This window comes from Leptinotarsa decemlineata, unplaced genomic scaffold (genome assembly GCF_025532065.1).
Source record: "Leptinotarsa decemlineata unplaced genomic scaffold, Ldec_3_MD MMD2_tig00026358_RagTag_RagTag, whole genome shotgun sequence".
Taxonomy (NCBI): domain Eukaryota; kingdom Metazoa; phylum Arthropoda; class Insecta; order Coleoptera; family Chrysomelidae; genus Leptinotarsa; species Leptinotarsa decemlineata.
Genome location: NW_027412703.1, coordinates 5,976,973 through 5,998,605, shown reverse-complemented (window position 1 = coordinate 5,998,605; position 21,633 = coordinate 5,976,973).

The following is a 21,633-nucleotide window of genomic DNA, read 5'->3' as shown; positions in this document are numbered from 1 at the left end:
CGGATCTTTAGTTGGAGTATACTGAAAATAATTTTTGAAGATAAAATATCTGAATTGTAACAGTTCATTAAGATTTCGTAAATAAACATCCAATCTGAAATAACTCGTCGTTGTTCTGAAAACAGAATACAGAAAAGGAGCGCATTTCAGTAATACTTACTGTTAGACCAACTTTTGTTATTTGAAAATGAAGAAATACAGGGTGTAACTCAATAAGAGTAAAACATTTGAGGAGGTGATTCCCCATTAAAAAAACGATAGAATCTTTCATATAAAAAAAATTCATTGGAGCATCCCTTGTTAGGATACAGTCCCTTAAAGGGGGTACATAAAATTTGTATAACAATTTTTTTCACAAGCACTAAAGAAGTTACAATATTGAAATTACCCTGACGTTTTGTATTACCAAAAAGACACTTAGCCAGAAATTTATTTGGTTTACTCCATGGTTGTGAGGGGTGGAAAACGAAACCCCTGAAATTTATATCCAATGTAACTTTTTGTCTTTCATTTGTTTACCATTTAAAATCATTTTTAACTAGCTTTCCCAACGTATTACTTGTTCTATTTACAATTTTAATATCTCGATTCCTCAAAAATGAAGCCACTTTTTCCGTTGGTTGTCCAAAATAGGTTAAAGCTCTATAATTTTGATAATCTACCTTATCAATGGGAAAAACGTCTCGAATCGCTTTGGTGTAGACTTTCTTGGCAAGTATTTTGTTTATTGATTCGACTTTAAACCCATTGTTTACGTTGGGAAAGCTAGTTAAAAATAATGAGGATAAAACATCCAAATTCCAGAAATCAAGAGTATATAAATTAAAGTGTGGAACGTGCCCTAAGGTATATATTGGTCAAACTGGCAGGACATTTAGGAATTGAATCCAGGAACATCATAAGAGCTATGTAAATAAGAAAACAAATTCAACATATTCAAATCATTTTCTAGAAAAAAATCACATCTTTAATGAAGAGTTCGAAATTTTGCACACTGAAAATAAAGGTTTGAAACTGAATCATTTGGAAGCAATGGAAATAATTAAACTTAAAAATTCAAACATTCTAATGAATGACCAACTAGATTTGAATAGATCACCATTATTGAACTTGTTTTTTTAAAAACCGAGAAAGAATTATTTTTGATGTAGATGTGAGGCAATATACTTTAGGTAATCATAATTGAGCACGTACGAGATGTAGAGGTTCAGGTAATTTCTTACAGGTAGTCTCAATTATGGTTACCTGAAAAAGCTAATGTTTAGCGAAATATGTGATATATTTTTTCAATAACGTTTGTGGAATTACTATAGATCTTCATCAAGTAACGGCCGAATCAATCAGAAAATTATTATTGTTGTTTCGCATCTGTCAAGTGTCCTGTGACGGCTCACATTTTTTTTATTAACACTTTTGAGTCCTCATATTTCGAATTTCAAATCGTTATATTTTTCGAAATACTACTCAACTACTAACCCTTGTCACTAATCACCGTATATTCTGAAATGTCTTGTCATAGTATGTTTTTAATGTTTCAGGAGAGTTCCCCTTTCGGTTTTGTAAACTATCGACTTCATTTTCTTCATAGTCTCTCTGAGTATCAAACTACTTGATGTGTTTACTTTTAATTATTAGGGAAAGACCGCATCTCACCTGGAAATAGCTTTTATTGAAATTGATATAAGACAAATTGGGTCGATATTTTTGGAATATGATGACTTTGAGTTGAGTGAGAGAGAGAGAGAGAGAGAGTGATTCGGTATGTAGCTGAAGCAAATGGTTTTAACCCAGAGATAGTTGACAAGATAATTATAAATTGCAAGTTTAGGAAGTACTTCAACTTTTCAAAAAGAGGAGAGTAATAACAAGTTTATAGTAATCCCATATGAACCCCAATACACGAGAGGGCTCCAACAGATATTCGATAAAGTAAATATGAAAGTTTCATATAAAACTTCTTATAAATTGCAACAGCTTCTTGGTAATCCAAAAGACAGACTAGAAAACAAAGAAAGGTCGGGGATTTATTAAATCGGTTGTCAAGATTGCAACAACAAATACATCGGCCAGAGCTGACGAGCGATTAAAACCCGCTTCAAGGACCATTGTGCACATATGGAATACGGAAGGATAGAAAAATCTAGTGTCGCCCAACATGCTCCAGACAAGGACCACAGAATTGGTGAAAACAATCTGAAACTGATTAGGCATGTCTAAAAATAGCAAAATGTGAAAACAGCATGAATGGCGATGAGGGACCCATCCTGTTTAGCCCGCTTTTTAATCTTCTGTTAGGAAGATAATGGTTACTAAGAACTTACAGGTAGGTAATTACCGAGGAATTCCATATTGGACTTCAGGTAACAAATTTTAGTATATAAGGATTACCAGACTAGACTAGGTATCAATTTTCTTCTCCTGAGGATGTTTACTTTGTTGGCGAAACGCGCGTCAATGCAAAAATATCAGTTTGGTGTTAGGGCAATTGATCTCGAAAAAAGTTATTCAACTTTCACACCGAAGGTTTCAATCTCATCGTTAAACAATAATCAACTGAAATATAAAGACAAAAGTGAATCACAGGAAATGCTCAAAATGCTGGCCGTGTTCATTATAACACAACTGTGCCCTTTGAATATTATTCACTGCACGATTAATTTCCTTCAATATTTTGATATTTCCTCTGACCATAAACTTTATTTTTCTCATAAGAATGTATCCATAACAACTGAGTCTGGAGACCTCGCTGGCCCCTTCACCGGCCCATCATCCCCTATCCATTTATCACCAAACCTTTCAGTCAGGTAATTAAATACTCGTCTGATAGTGTGCGTGTGATAGTGTGCGTCTGATAGTGTGCTGAAATCAGATGTTATAGTTAGCCAAAGGTAGATCATCCAAATAGTCTTCGAAAATCGACATTGAAACTAGTCATAGGTTTCTCCATTCAGAATTCCGTTAAATAAATGAGGACCCAAATCTCTATGTTTGTAAATTCCTGACCAAACGTTAATACTAAATCGCACTTGAGGTCGAATTTCTCGGAACTGCCTGGAGTTGTTTATGCTCCAAATGTGTTCGTTATTTCGGTTGAATATCCTACAATTCGTAAGAGTTCTTCCATCTGTCCAAATTACATTTTTCAGCCAATTATAAAATTATAATCGCCTTTTGGTATCACCTGGATGCAATTTTTGAGATAAGTGTATTTTGTAACACTTTAAACCGCATTTTTTGAGATGTTTCCAAGCAGTTGTATGACAAATATTCATTTCGGAGTAAATTTGTCGTGTAGATTTCCCCATATTCATGTTTATCTGCAAATTATTGATTTTTATTGAAAAGGATACAATGTCTAACTTACCTCATACATAACTCATTCATCAAATTATCTTTAGTTTCCAGGTCCATTATGTCTCTGTATTTTTTCCTCAGCTTTCCAAACTCGGTGAGATTTTGATCCAATAACTTGAACATTTCCGATATCCTAACACTGTTTTAATCGTATTTTTAATAAATTTGTATCATATCTCTTTTTTCTTCATTCGTGAAAGCCATGTTTTGTCAGAAATGCAATGACTTGTACAATAACAAAATGTCATTGAGTGTAACAAACATCAAAGTCAAAGAATAATTATTATTTTTTACAATATCTACAATATCTTCGAAAAAGAATGATAACTCATGATACATCATTGAAAATACAAAATCTGATTCTATTCAAAACAGAAAAAATCCAATATAGCGCTCATAAGAAAAAATAAAGTTGATGATGCTGGCCGGAACAGGAAACGTCGGATAGCAAATCTGAAAACACTATTATGTAGCAGGGAAAAAGTTGCAATGTAGAAATGCACTTTATTTTTGTATCTTTCAAAAAATAAAGCCAGAAAAAATAAAAACCATTTTCCGATATTTCTGTTTTTTCGGGATATCTTCCGATATACTCGGAATTTCATAACTTTCCCAACGGCATACTCTTAGTCAGGGAAATGCGCAACTTTGCTCCAATTCAACTATCTTCGTATCTCTCATAGTTTCCGAGATCCCAATGATGAAACACCGTGTATAACGAATACGCGACAGACTGTGGCTGGCCAACGTTTTGAAGTTCAACTCAGTACACCTCGAACTTCTCTGTTCAAGAACTGCTTTATTTGGAGAACTGCGTTCATGAGGAATAAACTTCCTAAGAACGTTTTTTCAAACAAATTTAATCTCCAGCGATTCAAATCCAACGTGAATCACTACTTTTGCACAGTCACCGCTCTTAGAGGGCCTCAAGGACTTTACTGTAGTGCTTGTGTTTTGTTCTTAAGAAAATCGTCTCTTCTTTCTATCAAAATACAACGCGATTGCTTTGTTTGCCAGTTTTATGATTCACTAGTTGTTGCCCGCGGCTTCGCCCACGTAGAATTTGGTAGTTGTAGTACTAATTAGTACTACGTTGCTGTATCGCTGCTGTTCCAATGTTTTGACAGAATCAGAATCAACGAACTTAGGCGTGCGCAGCGTTATAGAACAGTGCTTTCAAAAAATTGTTCTACAACCCCATCTAGTGACGAGTTACAGAAAAATTGATAGCCTTAAAACCTTCTATACGAAAAATTACGTATACATGTCAAGTTTCATCACGATCGAATGAGCGATGTAGAAGTTTATCACTTACCAACCAACCAACCAACAAATATCCATTTTTATATATTAGATTGTGATCAAAACAATATCTTAGGGATGTTTTCACTATAGTCCGTTCATAATTTGTCGATAGCACAAAATGAGGGCCCAAGTCATAAAACGGTCGTAAAACTCGTAAAATCATAGGCGGAGGTTCCTGAGGTGTTTATTCATTAAATATAAAGCTTCAGTTTATATTCAAAACTTGCCTTGAAAGGGTGAAGTTGTTACGAACGAAAATAATTTTTGGTTTAGTACATTTTTTAATCGCATTTAATTTACGGCTCGTTGGTGTTTCGGCGTCTACGGCAGTAATTAACGTCTCTAATATTTATTTTGCGAATTTTGTGCAGTGCGTGAGTAACTTTTTTTCATATTCCTACAAACATATACGTACCTTTCGTTCCTGCTTGTTTTGTTTGATTGCTTGCGATGGCTTCATCATCATCATCAACATCATCAAGTTTTACACCGGTACTGTTGCGTACAGTCAGTAAGTCTGTCTATTCACCAAGAGAGAAGACTATTGTTTTGTACGTTCACGATGCTCTGGTTTCTCAGAATTTCACAAACACTGTTCAGAACATAATCAAGAGTTGTGCCAACATGACGGGCGTAGGGAGTCAACAATATATAGGTTCCTATCAGAAAGAAAAAAAAAAGGTATAGCTAACCCAAATACAAACGAATACTTAAAAGGGGGAGAAAACCTATTGAAATTGATGAATTTGCCAAAAATGGTATTCGAAGGAAAATTCACGAATTTAAAAAAAAAAGAAATACCCAACTTAAACAAAATTTTAGAAGAAGTTAGAGACGACCCGGATTTGCCTCATGTCGGACGAACCAAATTGTGGCAAGTTTTAAAAGAATTAAATTTCCGGTGGGAGAAATCAGACCGAAAATCACTTTTGATTGACCGGGAAGAGATAATATGTTGGAGAAGAAAGTATCTAAGATCTATACGAAAATTTCGGGCTGAAGGAAGGCCAATTTACTATCAGGAAGAAACGTGGGTAAACGCAGGTCATACTCTCACAAAAATTTGGACAGATAAAAATATATCAAGCTCCAGGCAAGCCTTTATGGAAGGTTGGTCTACTGGTATTTGCCCACCCTCTGGTAAAGGCAGTAGATTAATAGTTTTTCACATTGGCAGTGAAAAAGGATTTGTTAAGCATGGTTTGTTGGAATTTGAATCCAAAAGCACAAAAGACTATCACGAGGAGATGACAGCTGATGTTTTCGAAGAGTATTTTGAGCAGATGATTGAACATATACCACCAAACTCAATTATAGTATTAGATAATGCACCTTATCATTCACGACTAGTTGAAAGACTTCCAACGACTGCGTGGAAGAAACAGGATATCATTGACTGGCTGCGGAATAAGTCCCTGCCTTACGAAGATGGAATGGTTAAAGCAGAACTTTTAAAAATTGCCCGGCAACACAAATCTAAGTTCAAGAAATACGTAGTTGACAAAATGGCGGAAAGACGAAACATCACAGTCCTTAGACTTCCACCCTACCACTGCGAATTAAATCCAATTGAACTCATTTGGGCACAAATGAAAAGCTATGTGGCTAGAAAAAATACGTCATATAAAATACAAGCTGTACGTGAATTGTTATATGAGTCTTTACAAGATATTACAGAACAAAATTGGCGAGATGCAGTAAGACATGTAATAGAAGAAGAACAAAAAATGTGGGATCTTGACAATATAATTGATGCGACTGTAGAGACACAACCGCTAATTATTAACCTGCAAGACGACTTGGATTCCGAAGATGATCCTGTTTATTTTGAATTTGAATAGTTTTGTAAGTAATCGTAGTTTGTATCATTTAAAAATAGGTATTAATTAAATAAATGTATCTTTTACAAATTGCAAGTAACTTATTATTTTTGAATAAAATAAAGAATTTTTTTTAAAATAAAAATACAGTTTACAGTACCTACAGTTTAAGAATATTAATATATTCATTTATTTAAAGTAACTAATGTTTTAATCATATACTCTACGACACTGGTCACTCATTTCCACTCAAAATACCTACATAATCGGATTAAAAGTTTTATAGCTGTATTGTATTTCTTCAGATACAAGGTGGGTTAGTCGAAAACATCTTAAACTGACAGTTTTAGTTTGGTTTTTGTTATTATATCATATTAGCTGTCCTCTCTGTATTTCAGTTCTCTAATGAGGGTCAAACTTGCAGTGAGCTATCAACAAATTATGAACGGACTATAGATATTTTATGAATGGGCTATTTTGAAAACTCTCTCAGTACGTCATTCCAGAAAACTTTCAATAGTCAATCATTTTATCACCGTTACTTGCCCGAAAAATAAAAATAGTGCAGTATATTGAAAATTCTGATGATAGTTGAAAACATGATATAAGAACAACTGACATCACAACATCACTGTCAATATGAATTGTAACGAACACGTCAACCATACAGTAATATATATTTAACTCTTACCTATTGTTTCACATGAAATTTTCCTATCACCCATTGAATTCACTAAGTATGCAAAACATAAGAGAAACATCTGTAACACAATATTTCAACTGACCTTTATCACATGGTAGTGAAAGGAGTAATGCTGAAAAATTATCATAATCGGTTCTGAAATGGGATTTATTATTATTGGATTTACTATTTGTTTCATATGTTTGTGGTTAGATCATGTTGTTTATGAATATTAATAATTCGCTCTTCACCGTTCCTACATTATTTCTTTGAATTATCATACCCAGTTCTCTTACCATCATTTATTAAACCGTGAGATACACGATATCAGAAATTACCTTCGTTGTGTATATGAAAGTTATGAAATGCGCAATGGATTGCTTTCTGTTCCTGATTTGCGATATTCCCATCATTCATAACTTCTTAAGAAGTCTCGCTTATAATAAATATATTTTCGCCAGCAAGAAATAAATGTATAGAATCAACATGTACAATATTAAAAACATTACAAGTTTGGACTCACATTGTCTATTAGGATAAGATTTGAAATCTCTGGAAGAACAAATCAAATTGAAAACAAAGGAACAACTAAAGTAACAATAATAATACGCAATGAAATGTGAAATGAAATTACAATATGAATAAAAATAAGCAAAAAATTGAAAATCGAACATTTGAAAATGAAATAAATAATTAAAAATGATTTCAAACCCAGTTACCTCACGACGTTTCGATTGTTAGTATCCACCATCGTCCCTGTGGGTTGGGCTACCTATCGGGCGCGTCTTCAGGTGGCGGAAAGTGAAACGGCCAGGGGACAGGAGGCCCTATGCGGGAAGCCCATGTGGTCTTACAGATGTGGTCGCCGGACTCCTGGTCACTGGCAGAAATAAGTGGGGTGAGAGGAACTAAAACTCCCCAAAAGACTCTGCAAAACATGCCACCGTGGACCAGCCTACCCACGCTAAAGTGTAAGGAATCGTGCCGACAGCTGAATGACCGCAGGGTGATATCCGGCACTGGGCGAAACCTCACTGTAATCAGCCTACCTCTGGTAATGCGGGGCTCTGCCAGAGGTGACCAACTCTTCTCATAGCAGGCTGGACATAGCAGATCACCTCGTGATGTAATACAAAGGCCAAGGCGTAAGCGGATTTGTTGCGCCGAGGCCAAAAGGAGAAAGAGAGCGAAGGAGGCAGAAGTGGCAGCAAGTGTAAGTGCACCCCCCTCCTCCCCCACTCCACCTCCAACAACAAGGGCAATTCCTGCGACGGGCGCCAAGAGCTCCGACTTGAATAAAGACAAGGAACCGGCTGTCCCTGCAGGAAAGCTTCCTTACTTGTGCACCTCCACGGAGGGAACCCCAAGAAGGTTGAAGAAGCCGCGCAACGACAGTAATGTCGCTGCATCTTCCAAAACCTTCGTGGAGGCCACCGTGAGACACCTCAAGGTTGCCAAAGGGAGTGTGTTTGGCGAGTCTTGGTCTACACCTGCCGATATGAAGGAGATGTCTCCCAGTGACCTGTCTACCTTCCTGGAAAGGACAGAGTGGACGATGACCTAGGAGGACAACTCCTCGGGAGGATGTACAATGGGTCACAGGTGGCCTAAGTGCTGTGGGTCTATACTCATCCTCCCTACTCTACAGATACAGATCCACCACCGTCTTTGGGCGAATAGACGGAGGTACAGGCCAGTTATCACCCGAGGACGATTGTGGATACTAACAATCAAAACGTCGTGAAGTTACATGGTTCGAAACCTTTTTTGATTATTTATTCAATTTTTAAGTATTCAATTTTGAAGTTTTTGTTTATTTTTATTTTATTTTGTTTTCATTTCACGTTTCAGTGCTCAATAAGTGTAAAACATTTAAGGAGGTGATTCCTCATCGAAAAAAAGATAGAATCTTCCATATAAAGAAATTTCACTGGAGCATCCCTTGTTAAGATACAGCCCCTTAAAGGGGGTACATAAAATTTGTATAAAGATTTTTTTTCACAAGCAATAAAAAAGTTACAATATTGAAATCAACCTGACATTTTGTACTACCAAAAAGACACTTAGCCAGAAATTTATTTGGTTTACCCCATGGTTGCGAGGGGTGGAGAACGCAACCCCTAGAATTTATTTTCAATGTATCTTGTTGTCGTATCATTTGTTTACCATTTGAAAATTCATTTCCGATAGCCTGATTCATTCTAAATAAAAAATTTCTTCTGGATTTTTTGCCCAAAATAAACCAGTTCGCAGCAAAAAATTATATTAGGAACAACTACAGAGATACATCGTCATAAATGCGAAAATACGAAACTAATCTATCTAGTAGGTCGCTATTAGCGATAGTGACAATTAAATTGCTATGACGCTGTTAGTTTGTGGATTTTTGAAATTGAATTGATACCTACTAATTGAGTGTTGTTGTTCTGTTCTCAATTTGTTACTTTAATAATTCACTCGTTATTGAAATGGCATACACAAATGAGGAAATGGCTGATATGCATACGTTTACGGTCTGTCGCAGAAAATGGGTTAGAAGCTTTTAGAAGATATGTTGAGATGTATCCTCAACGGCAGCACCCTTCACATAGAATATTTGCTCAACTTCATCAACGATTACGAGAATATGGTTCATTCGACAGAAGAACGCAGGATTGTGGTCGCCATCGAGAAGTACGAACACCACAACTTGAGGAAGTAGTACTTAATTTGATTGAAGAACAACCTACTACCAGTACTAGAAAGATTGCTTTCTAGCTAAATGTTGATCATATGACGGTATTTCGAATTTTAAAGGAACAACTCTTATACCCTTACCATCTGCAACGAGTACAGGCACTGTTACCGCGAGACTTTCCGAACCGTCTTGAATTTTGCAACTGGATGCTAGAAATGATTGGAAGAAATTGTGACTTTCTGAAGACGTTAGAATTCACAGACGAATATAGTTTTTCTCGGGGCAAGATTATTAATTTTCATAATTACCACATATGGGCTGATGAAAACCCTCACGCTATTGTCGAAACTAACCATCAAGAACAGTTTTCTCTTAACGTGTGGTTCGGAGATATTGGGTATGATTTAATTGGACCTCATTTTCTACCTCCTCGATTAAATGGTGAGGCATACGTTCAATTTTCAAGAGAAGTGCATCCAGTACTTCTGGAGGCAGTTCCTTTGGGCGTCAGAAGGGATATGTTTTTTTATGCATGATGAGGCTCCACCCCATTTTAGTCGAGTAGCACGTCAGCATTTAACTGAAACGTATGCAAATTAGTGGATAGGTCGAGGAGGACCACAGAACTGGGCCGCTCGATCCCCGGATCTCAATCCTCTCGATTTCTCTATTTGGGGCCATTTACAGCGTTTGGTTCATCGTATTCCTGTTCGCGATGTAGAGGACTTAAGAAACCGCATCATCGATGCGTGCAGGGTAATCAGAGAGATATTTGATCAGGAATATTTGAGCGAATACGTGGCTCAGTGCGCCACCATCTAGACGCATGCCTAATGTCTGAAGGTAGACATATTGAACATTTACTATGATTTCTACATGTGGTGTTTTGTTATTAATAAGTTAGTTTTGTTTATTACCCTTTAATCGTTTGAGGCAGGTATTACTACAAAATAACAATAAATCCAGTTCGCATTTATGACGACGTATCTCTGTAGTTGTTTGTAAAATAATTTTTTGCTGCGAACTGGTTTATTTTGGGCAAAAAACCCAAGGAACATTTTTGTTTAGAGTGAAACAGGCTATCGGAAATACATTTTTAAATTGTAAACAAATAATAAGATAACAAATACATTGGAAATAAATTTTAGGGTTTGCGTTTTCCACCCTTTACAACCATAGGGTAAACCGAATAAATTACTGGCTAAGTGTCTTTTTGGTAGTACAAAGCGTCAGGTTAATTTCAATATTGTAACTTTTTCAGTGCTTGTGAAAAAAATTGTTATACAAATTCTATGTACCCCCTTCAAGGGGCTGCATCTTAATAAGGGATGCTCCAATGCAGTTTCTTTATATGAACTATCCTATCTTTTTTCGATGAGGAATCACCTCCTTAAATGTTTTACACTTATTCAGTTACACACTGTATAATTATTATTTCAGCTATTCATATCAACTTTTGATTTTATTTGTTGGAATGGACAATGGAAGTCTGAACTAGTGAAATCCACCACGAAAAATTGTCAACCACTTTCAAACAAACGTTGAAAGTTGAATATTTCAAATTGCCATTTACCACTTCAACTTATCACCTTCTGTTAACCAGAGAAATATTCCAGGACTCATCCATCTGAATTTTAAAGAACACAGTTTCATAATTTTTTCCACATGAATCTCTATTTCTATATAAGAAAACTGAAAACTTTCACGATAATTACATTCTGCACTGTGGGAGTTACTCCGGTCGAGTTGGTGAACGTATTCTCCTGAGATATCTGTTGAAAAATCAGAATCTAGCACTGTTTGATGTGACCCTTTAGGTTTCTAGTTTCCTCCGATGTTGTTCCACTGAATACCCGTACTTATTTATTTGATGCGATTCTGATAATGTTAAATAGCAAATATCGTTCCCTCTTCTGCAAATTTCAATGTCCGTTGGGGAAAATGTACGTGTGAATGTCTTTATTCTATACAATAAAATGCGTTACAAAAACCGGCAATTTTTATCAAACAGAAAGAAATAAAAACTGTTACGCTAGTTGCACACACACCGATTTTGGACTGCCATTATAAAATCGGCCGATATTTTATTGGTAGCGGGTGCTTTCATACTCACCGGTTTTTTACCGACCATTCCAGTCTCAAATGCTCGGTGAAATTTTAGTTACTACGCATTAACTTCGTTTTGGTAGTGCGTGCTAATTACGACAACAAAACAACCGATTGTTTGACCGATAAAAATTCGGTGAGTGTGCAAGCACCCGCTACCAATAAAATATCGGCCATTTTATACTGGCCGGCCAAAATCGGTGTGTGTTCAACTAGCGTAATAGTGTCCGACCGAAAGTTCGGTTTCGGTCGAGTTTCGACAAAAAAACGGGTTTCAGTTTATACTAAAACCAATAATGACTGAGAGTAGAAGTAAGCCCAGTTGACAGCAAATCGGAGGCGTGCTTATTGATTTTTGTGAGGGTTAAGAATGAAAGAAAAATTCTTAGTACAATTAGTTAAAATATTGATACACATTTTTTATTTATTTCATTAAAACTTTGCAATATCGTAATTTACCTAATCATTGTAGTCATTAGGTGGGCCTTATGAAAACGGAGTAATAATCGTGGTAATTATAGTAGGTACCAAATAAATTAACAATTATAATAAAAAACACAATATATATATATATATATATATATATATATATATATATATATATATATATATATAACTTTTTTTCACTATTGGGTTGCAGCAATTGATAAGTGAACTCTTTATAACAATTCTCAAGCTTTCGAGTAACTTAAACTCATCGTCAGGGGTACTAGAAAATACAAATTACAAATTTTTGATAATAGAATATAATATAAATGTAAATGTACAAATTTTCGTCTAATCTTCCACCTCAGATTCGTCACTGTTGCTACCGCTATCATCAAAGTGAATTATGATTGGTTCAATATTGTGTTCATTACGGTTGTCTACATCCCACATTTTTTGCTCCTCTTTTAAAACATGCTGCATGCATTTCTTCCAGTCTTCTGCAGAAACAGTTCGAATAGCTTCTTGTAGGTGATGTTGCACGTCCACTAATTTAAATGTTCTGTTTTCTCGTGCCACATATCCTTTTACTTGGGCCAAGATTAATTCTATTGGGTTTAATTCGCAGTGGTATGGTGGTAACCTTAAAACTGTAATTCCACGACTTAACGCTATTTCATCCACTGCGAATTTTTTATATTTGTCTGTGTGTAATTTTGTTAGCTGAAGTAGTTCTGCCTTTGAACTATCTTTGTTATATTGGATGTTCTTATTAATTAACCATTCTTGAATTGCTGCTTTTTTCCATGATTGTTTCGGTAACAGACCCAGGTTCCACAAGTTGAATGATGCCTTCAAACCATTCTTCAAACACCTCCGCATTCATCTCTTCATGATAGTCGCCTGTTTTCTCAGATTTAAATATTAATTCACCATTTGGTAAAAATCCACTGTCGCTTCCTATATGCGTAACTATCAGACGACTACTCTTTCCAGATGGCTGTTTTAACCCAACTGACAAACCTTCAATGAAGGCTTGTCGTGCACTTGTTATATTACCATCCTGCCATACTTTTTTAACCGTATGTCCTTGGTTAACCCATGTCTCGTTCATGAAGTACAATTTTTTTTGTGCTTCCGAAATTCGTCAATTTTTCTTAGATAGTTTCTTCTCCATGCTATTATTTCTTAACGTTCAATGAGAATGCTTTTCCTGTCAACTTTTCCGTACTTAAATTTCATTTCGTGTACAAGTTTCCTAAAAATTTCTTTACCCATTTTTGAGACCAATTCATGATCGCTAAGTGCCTCCAGAACTGTTTGTAGTGTGGGCAGCTCATTTCTGAAAAAGAAACTGTGAATAGTTCTGCGTATACTGCTTTTGGCTTCTTCATCAACTGTGATTTTTTTTCGTTCGCTACTAGTTTTTGGCGTTTATACGTCCCCATGAATTTCTGCTTCTCTTAGTATTTTGTTAATCGATGATTTTGGTACACCGGTATAATCAGAGCACATATCACACATATCAACTAATTTATCTCTTGTAATTGTGGAACTTAATAATGTAGAAATGCCCGGTTGGTTATTCGGAGGTACACACGTAGAATTACAGCACATATGCACAAAGTCATCTTTTGGTGGCTGATGATCTCTTTTAAGACAGTGAAATACTCGCAGTACAATTTGTTTTTCTCTTACTGACCGAGACTCCGACCGTTTTACCTTTTTCGACGTGGAAGGCCCGACCATGTCTCCCATTTTTTGAGTAGTTTGAGAACGGTTTAGAAATATAATTATGTAACGCTTAAACACTTATTAGCACTATTATTTTCACCAATTGTTATCACATCACGTCGATTGCTGACTAACTTAACTGTAAAACGTACAATTCACGCTGTATAATTCACAAACCAATGATACGCTCATGGCTGCAAGTACATTAGTGAGGACTGCAACGATGAGATAGAAGTTACGGTAGAGTGACAAAGACAGAAATATCGTTGCGTACAGCGTTGCCACTAGTTGTAACAAATATCTAACACTATACAGAAAATAATGAATTTTAACTGATCAGTAATCAGGAAATATATAAGTATTACTCATTACAAGCTCATTACTGATTTTTGTCATAAATAATATTTTTTAATCGTACTAGTATTGTGTATTATCTATAATTTGCCACAACCTACAACTCTACTGCTTACTATATTTTGATTCTGCTATAAACTGGTAACATAAAATTTAGATATGATAACGCGCTTTACTCTCAATCATTATTGGTTTCACTATAGTTTCGGTTCCGGCGCCAAACCTGCCGAAACTACGACCGAAACCGAAATTGCATTTGGGAGTTCCCGCGCTGTGATCGGTCATGTTCGGCGCGTTAACTTTCATACAATCGACGAAGACTATTTGCCGTTTCCCCGTGCCTATTCATGTCGTGACTATTGTGATATTAGGTATCAACTCAAATAAGTAGTTTTATGTTTAATATTTTTAAAAACTCATCAATAATATTTGAAAGAAAAATCTACACCTAATCAAATGAACACCTCACCTATTTTAAGTATTTTTAAGGTGCAATTGATATTTTTTTTTTGAATAAGGGTTTTTTATGTTGATTATCAATAAGTAAAAATGCCGAAGAGTGCATAACGTTGTGATTTAAAGATAAAAAATGAAGACTGACTGATTATAATAATGTTTTCTTTATTTTTTCCTCAAAACATAATCCTTGTAAGTAAGTAATAAGTAAAAATGCCGAAGAGTGCATAACGTTGTGATTTAAAGATAAAAAATGAAGACTGACTGATTATAATAATGTTTTCTTTATTTTTTCCTCAAAACATAATCCTTGTAAGGAAGTTTCGGTTTCGGCCAAAAGTGAGACCGTTGTCGAAATTCGTTTTCGGTTTTGGTTTCGATCGCAAAAACCAGTTTCGGTCGGACACTAGAGTCTAATTTAGATTGTAGTCGTAGTCGGTTGGCATGAGGTCTGGAGAGTATGGTGGGTGAGGCAGAACTTCGACGTTCAATTCGTTTAATTTCGAAACTGTGATTTGTGGAACGTGCAGACGTTGTCGTGGAGCACGGTCGGACCTCTTCTGTTGATGTATCCTGTTATCGTAGAGGATCTACTTTTAAAACTCATTTATACAGTTCATTGTATGATTTTCACTATGGAGGGTTTTACAGAAACCGCGACACGTGTCTCGCTATACAATAGCTTCCTCAGGCGTAAAATAATCTACTACTGATATTCTTTTCAACATACGTGATGATCTAACGTTTTGGTTGCGGAAAAGCAAAAAGTCCAGACCTACAAACTTGACAATTGATTTCGATCGTTCAAATCGTTTTTAACCATCGAAAATCGTATGGTACCTGACGCCGAGTTCTTCCGTCATCCCACGCACCTTTTTTGATGCGTCAGTCTTCACCAGGGTCCTCAAATCCTCGTCCTAGATCACTAAAGGTCGACCACTTCAGAGCTCATCTTCGAGCCTGAAATCTCCTGAACAACATTTCGCAAACGTGCGTTCATGAACACTATCATTGCCAAATGCCTGAATATTTTTCAGCTGTTTCGGCAGAGCTTTGTTTCAATTTGAATTCGAAAAAAAAAATTGGTTGTGAATCCGTATACATAGCCATATAGCCGGAAAAATGCAAAAAAATTAAATGTGGAGAAAATAGGACAGCATCCAGGTCGATCAGTAAATACCACGATACATTAAAATATATTTTTATTGGGATATGGAAGTACAAAAACATATGACATTAAAACGGAAAAACTTTTGAAACAACCTTATCAATATAAATATTTATATCAATAAATCGAAAGGAGAACACAAATAACACTTCATTACTGGTTGAAGCTGGAATGATTCTGCAACAGTGTTAGGAATCACACGTTAAAAGGTAAGACCTCGTTAGTCCTTAGCTCGCACAAGTTTCTCAACTTCTGAGAGTTGTCGTTCGTATGGGGGCGGCAGCTGATTAACGGAAAAACATATTTTAAAACATATATTACTGTATCACTGTGATTGTATCAAATCAGTAACAACATGGATGGCGGATTGGCTGTCCTTATTCATCTTTCACTGCCTGAACCACTGTGCACAGTGGTGCACCTTCTGTGCACTGGCTTGTGATGTGGGGGTTGAGCAAACCGGCCATTGGACGCCTGCTTTCACGTAGTTCCGTTGGATACAGCAATGACAGCATCACTTGTGATTCTGTTGCTCCCTAACTGCCAGAATGCATCTTGAATTCTTTCAGGTGCTTCAACATGTGCTTCACATGGGACATGCTTAAACGAAGAATTACTCCGCATATGGGGAACATTTACACAACGTTTCAATTGAGAGAGCTTTTAATCACTGAATGGGCAAATGTACCTCAACAAGACAATCTCATTTTGTCGATGGACGATAGATTTAGGGCCGTAATGAACCAGCGTGGAGGCCATACTTTGTACTGATTCCAATTTTTTTTGTATTATGATTTTTTTTCGGGGTGCCATATTTTTTTTAGTTCTGTTTATATGCGAACTCAGTATTTTTGACAGTTTAACAAATTTTGTTGTAAGTTACATTCGTTTAATAATCACCCGTCAACTTTTTTTTCCCTAAAGCGATCTAAAATTAATTATTGCCATTTTTAAAAATATCCTTAGACTTTTCCGATATGTGTATTTGAACTAGCCGAGTTGACAATTTCATGGCCATTAACATTCAATTCTTGAATTGAAGAGGACGATGTTGTAACGCTGGAGCTAGCTTTTGGGATTATTCTTTCAGCAATAGCTTTTTTATAAAAAATGGGTTGATCGATGTAACTCTCTGCTACTGTTGTAGACTTCCTTCCTCCGTGCTCCTTGATATACATTATATTTGCTCCTGATCCTGCTGGCTAAGGCGCAGAAGACCTTCTGAAACAGTGACTTGTATATTGCTCTGGTTCTGGAAGGTTCAGAAACTCAGCAATGGTAGAGGGCATTTTCCCAAACGTTTCTATACCAACTGGGTGGTTGGCACTGCATTTATAATTTGGGTATTTCAGAAAAAACCGTCGTTGATTGATAACAAACGGGCGTAATACAACGTATTCATTAAAATAGTCAATGTTTTTTCCAACAATGCAAAAAAACGACCATTATTCTATTTTGTATTTGGAATTTGAACAATCAATAATTTATCCATTAATTAAATGTCTTGTGTTAATAAATGACAGGGCTCTTCACGCCGGCAGGCTCCATATATTCCGAAAGTAGTAGCAACTTTCATCATCAAATATTTATCATCTGGCGCCTCACTTATAAACCTCTGGACTTGTTTAAACGTAGGAGTTTCTGATTATTTGGACCTATAATTTTTATTTCTCCGCTTTAAGAATACTATCACCTTGAAATATTTCCTTGTATTAACATTATTTTTAACGACCGCACTCGACTTTATCATTAAAAACTTGCACTACAAAGTTGACGAGTTCCATATTTTTGATTTCTCTTCTAGATAGGCTAAGAAGACGGTTTCGCTGAAATTTCCTTGAAGCTCTTTTTGTAGCCTTTACAATATCGTCAGGAACACATAATGCCTCACTATTGTTCTTAATTATGCAAGACATTGAACACCAGCAAGAACTTCAAATGTGACTTTAAATAAAACGCATGAGCTGTAAGGAACACTGTTTGTTGGTTACAGCTCACTTCACAGCACAGCACTTCACAGCAAATGCGATAACATAAAAATATGTAATTGACAAGAGATGTCAAAATGTGTTTTTATTGAGATATTGAATTTATCTATTTTATTATGGAAACAGGAAAGTTGTACAAAAAATTCGTGGGATATATGTGTTAAAAGTAAGTTTTATTTTGTTCCTGAAGTTGCTCAACTCGCTACGCTCGTTTCGCAAACTTTTTCACTCACAAAAATAAACCTTACTTTTAACAGTCATATCATAAATAGCTATTTTTTTTGTAAATGGGTGTTCTGAAAATAGGTCTTCAGATCATCTGTCGTGGAAAGTTTCATTTTTCAAATTCAAGGTGATGATCGGTCGTTCCATTAACAGTAAAAAGCAACAAACACCCGAAATTATCAAATGTTACGCCACTGTTATTGCCTGTGATCTAGTAAATCAAGCGGCAAAGTAATTTGATCGAACGGAGAATCTTGTGTGTTCTCATGTGAATTAGAGGTATATTCCAAAGAATGAGTTGCAAATTGCAGTTAGACAGCGATGGGGAACGGAACAGTCAGGAACGCAGCTTTTGTTCGATAGTTCATGTCCGACTGCTTTCTGTAACCTGTTTTACAGTCAAAGGATTCGCAACAGAAAAAAGCCGAATTCAGGTGGAACTATATCAGTATAGTTTTTGTATGCATTGATCAGTGGTCAGTGACTTTCTATTCATATATTTATCAATTGACTTGAAGACATTGTTATTTATAAAAAACTTCATCTATTCGTGATTATCTATTGCAAGTTTTATCGAACGCATTTTTTTTCAATAATCTTATCAATTCAATATTGAATGAGTCATGTTTTGTGTTCTTTTGAGACCAATTGTGAGTTCAATTAGATCTCTCTGTCAGAAATTAAATAGATACGAATACCTTTTGAGAATTTTGAAACCATTGTCAGGAAAAAAAAACAGTTTTCTGAAACACATTTCATAAACAAACTGAAGATTTAGCACTCAGTGATTGGTATGTTTTCATAAGCTTCAATATTGAAAGTTTTTTCACGAATGTTCCTGTTGATAAAACTCTTCAAATTGTAAGGTTGGAAAATGACTCAACTTCAAAACATCAAACGAAGATGGATGTTAGTAGGTACTGTATTGAAAGCAAAAACATATTTTTTCAATATGAAGATGATTTCCATCGACAAGAATTTGGCTTGGCTATGAGCTCCCTTTATCTCCCATCTTAAGTAACATATATATGGAAGATTTTGAAGAGTTTTCTGTTGAGACTTACCAGGACAGTCCCAAAGTTTGATGGAAATATGTGGACGATGTTTTTACTGTTAATATTTAAGGTGGTTCAAGTTAAATGTACTTTAAAGTTTTCTGTGTCTATGTGTTATTAGGGTCCAATTTGTATTAAACTTGTTTTCTGAATTTCTCTTCAACTTCTTTTTCAAAGGGAAACGACTATTAAGTGTTTATATTTCATTTGGGATTTTTCTGTAAATTATCGAGTATAGATAGGAGAGGAATCTTTGGTTTTTTGTTGTTCCAACCTTTGGTATTCTGGTTGTTTGGTTTTTCAGTCGAGTATTGTATGGATGGTCTATTTGGGGCAGTGCATACTTGTGTTGGTAATGGTAAGATGCAAGATTAAGGAAGTATAGTTGATGGATTGTAAATAGCTCAGATTGTTGGAAGAGTTTATCTGACAGAAATCTGTAGCTTTTATTATACATTATCTTCATCAGCCATTTTTGTGTCACTTCTAGGTTTTTAATATAATTATTAGTTATCCCAACCCAAACAAGTATGCCATAGTTTATATGTGTTTGGGCTAGGCTTGCATAAAGTATGTTCATTTGTGCAGAGTCGAATAAGTTTCGATACAGTTTGAATTTTATTATCAATGATCTCAAATTTTTTTGTTACGTATTCAGCGTGTTTTTGGCATCTAAAATTTTGGTCTATAATGAGACCTAGATATTCTATATGTTCCCTCTTTTCGATGTCAATGATATTGCCGTTTATATTAACTGTTAGGAATCACACGTTAAAAGGTAAGACCTCGTTAGTCCTTAGCTCGCACAAGTTTCCCAACTTCTGAGAGTTGTCGTTCATATTGGGCCGACAGCTGATTAACAGAGAAACAGATTTCAAACAGATATATGTGGGTAAGCTGTGATTATAAATTGAAAAGGCAATGAAGTGGGTCTTAGAAAAAATTATTGTTAGTAGCCTACAGTCGAACCAATGAAATGAAGTTTCCAATTTCCTTTCGGCGATAAATTTCAGAATGTCCAATTCTTGCCTCGAAATAGAAGGGCGGTGTCGTCGGCAAAGCTGATAATATCACAACACAACAAAAAAATATTTTTTGAATGTTTCCTACACTAAATTAGTCAATTTCTACTAATTTTGGGGTGATAAAAACGAAAATAACAATGAAAAATTTTTATTAGCTCTGGTTTTTGAGATACACAGTACTTAATCTTAAAGAGTAGTTATACTATACGTGAAAAGTGAAAGTACATAAAACAATATTGTTATGTTTCTTTTAGAATATTTTAATTACAAAATTAATAAAAAAAAACATTATTCTTAGTGTTTTGACAAATAAAAGAAGTTTGTACCACCAAATTTCAATTAAGTCCATCCGATTCATTGTAAGATCGCTGTCGTTTAGCTTGTCTTTTATGAAACACTTCTGGAGCATCCCTACACACAGACCAGCAGTAGTCTGCAAGCATTGCTTCATTCCAACGGCCCTGATATCTCTGTAAGGCAATGTCTTGATGGAATCTTTCTCCATGTTCGTCACTCACAGCTCCACAGTTTTGTGGGAAGAAATTAAGATGAGAGTGAAGAAAATGAATTTTTAAGGACATGTTGCATCCAAGTTGGTGGTAAGCTTGAAGAAGCTCTTTAACCAATGCTGTGAAGTTATCATCTCTTTTGTTACCTAAAAACCCATGTACAACCCCCTTAAAGGCTTCCCAGGCTCTTTTTTCATTTCCTGTTAAAATCATGTCAAAAGCAGGATCATTTACGATTTCACGGTTTTGAGGCCCAATAAAGATGCCTTCCTTGACTTTAGCATCACTCAACCTGGGAAACTTTGCTCTCAAGTACTTAAAAGCTTGTCCTTCCTGGTCCATGGCCTTCACAAAGTTTTTCATTAGTCCCAACTTAATATGTAATGGGGGAAGGAGAACATCCTTAGGATCTACAAGAGGCTCGTAAACTACATTTTTCTCATAAGGGTTTAGGTCTCGTGTAGGCCAGTTCATTTTTTTATAGTGAGATTTTCTTTCCCGACTGTCCCACAGACACAAAAAACAACAGTACTTGGTGAACCCTAATTGCATTCCTAGGAGTATAGCAATGACTTTCAGATCACCACAGATGTGCCACTTGTGTTGTTCATATTTGATTGATTGGAGAAGTGTTTTCATATTTATATACGTTTCCTTCATGTGAACTGCATGACCTATAGCAATAGAGGGTAGCTGATTTCCATTATGCAGAAGTACAGCTTTTAAGCTTAGTTTGGAAGAGTCTATAA